Source organism: Egretta garzetta, unplaced genomic scaffold (genome assembly GCF_000687185.1).
Source record: "Egretta garzetta isolate BGI_Z169 unplaced genomic scaffold, ASM68718v1 scaffold27, whole genome shotgun sequence".
NCBI classification, from domain to species: domain Eukaryota; kingdom Metazoa; phylum Chordata; class Aves; order Pelecaniformes; family Ardeidae; genus Egretta; species Egretta garzetta.
In genome coordinates, this window is record NW_009260400.1 from 1,442,393 (window position 1) to 1,444,492 (window position 2,100).

A 2,100-nucleotide genomic window follows, 5' to 3' on the forward strand; every position below is an offset into this window, starting at 1 on the left:
GGGCGCCCGCGGGGCGGCGGCCCAGCCGTTGTCGGAGGCTGAGCTGTTTCACTCGCGTGTTAGGCAATAAGCTGCTACGTGGCTATTTCTGCCTCTGTCTCTGGGAAGATTTTGTTATCGTGGAGCGGGGCGGCCCCTTGGCAATTCTTGTAGTAAATCTGATGTGAGGTGATAGGTAAAGCTCGGCAGCGCAGTGGCTCCTGCAGCTGGGGCCGTGCTCTTAGCAGTGCACTGGCATTTTTTTTAATATAATTTTTTTCTCCAGGCTGTTGCAGGGGAGCACTTTCCTAATTTTAATTCTTGTTTTTAAAAAAAAAAAAAAACCCCAACACCAAACAAACAAGCCTGAGGGCCAGCACAGTGTTGGGCAGAGCTGGCTGTGGTGGCAGCTTGGCAGGAAACCCTGCACTGGTGCTAAGCATGTGCCAGCCTCTTTTCCCCGTGTCCCAATCCAGCATTGGGCTGCGGTGATCTGCAGAGCGAGCAAAAGCCTGGGTCAGGGAGGGTGAGGAGGGACCCAGCCCCCTGCCTGTGCTGGACCTCCGCACCACGGGGACTTCACTGGTGTAGCAGCTCCCTTTGCTTTTTAGCCATTGGTTTGTAGCTATTCAGGGGTGAGACTTCTACAAATACAATCAAAAATGTTGCAGATGACATAAAGGTAGCGCTAAAAAAAACGTGAGCAAAGCAGCAAGCACAGCTTGGCCTGCGTGCACACAAGACGGGAGCTGCCAGCACTTCCCTTGGCTCTGGCTGTGCCCGCCGCTTCCTGGAGGGCAGAAAACTGGCTCTTTTATGTGTCCTGAATCAACTTGCATTAAAACCAGGCAATGCAGCAAGTGAAACAAGCAGCTTCATCTGCACCTTGTTTCACTGAGGTAGCCAGAGCATCCTCGTGGGATTTCATTTCGGTCTTTTCGGCTTGCAAGGAGGCACGGCAAGATCTTCTGCTAATGTAATGTAGATAAGCAGATTTTTCTACTGAGGCAGTAAAATCCTTAACAGACCTGGCTGTGGCTGCTGGTTTATGAAAGAGAGAGAATATGAGGAAAAGGAGTTCAGGGAGAAGGAAGAGGCAAGGGGGGAAACAAAGGTACAAGCAAGCAAAAACTGGTTTTCTGTTGGGTTTGGTTTGCATCGAATACCAGATTACTAAATGTGAAAGAGCAGGTTTCGCTGCTGAGAGATAGGTAGGGAGGAAGGGGCAAGGTCTGCCCCCCTGGGATGCACCTTCAGCTTTCTCTTAGCAAATCTGCAGTAGAGGCTTTTTCCCCAGCTAAAATGTGGATTAGATGAGTACTCGGACATCCTTTCGGTTGACGTGCATCCTTAAATGTTGTGGAGTTGCCTGTGAAATCAAGCAGAAGGGAGGGGGGGTGTCACAGCACCTTGGCAGCAGGGACTGCCCCTCTGCCAAGCCACTGTCATCCCCTGCCAGCACTCTCAGCCTGCAAGGTCAAGCATCTTGGTGCAAACAGCCATTGTGGCTTAAGATAACAATATTTATTGTCATTTGCTTGCATTTGAGATAGTTACAGATATTTAGAGATTCTGCTGAGAAGGCAGAAATGCCTGGTGCTCAAAGATGGGCTGCGCTCGGCTGGCAGCCAGAGCTGCGGGTGCCCGTAGGAAACTCCTGCTCTGGCACAGGGGAGTTCACTGGTAAAGTCCTGGAGCTGCAGCAGCATCTTGAGAGCATCAAGGGGATGTGGGATGTCGCTCTTGCAAAATAGTGCCTCTGAGTAGAAAAAAAAAATAGAGGGGCTTGGGGAGCTACACCCTAAAATGGTCATCTAATCCTTGGGACAAACTTAGCAGGTAACAGGCCCTGTCCAGTTCAAGGTAGGGGGGAAGCTTTGAAATAATTTTGATGATTATCCCATCCCATGAAGCGTAATTAATTTGAGGGTCCAGGGAGTTTAGCCTTGCTAAAGTCCAATCAAGTCCAATTTGGTGCTTCTGCTAGTGCCAGAGGTCGTGGAAAGGGGAGCGAGTGCCCCGCGCTTCAGCTGGCGTCAAGCCACAGGATTGTGGCAGGTTGAAAGAAGGGTTGGAAAATTGCCTGTAATTATATTTATTTTTTTTTAAAGGTAGGTTCTA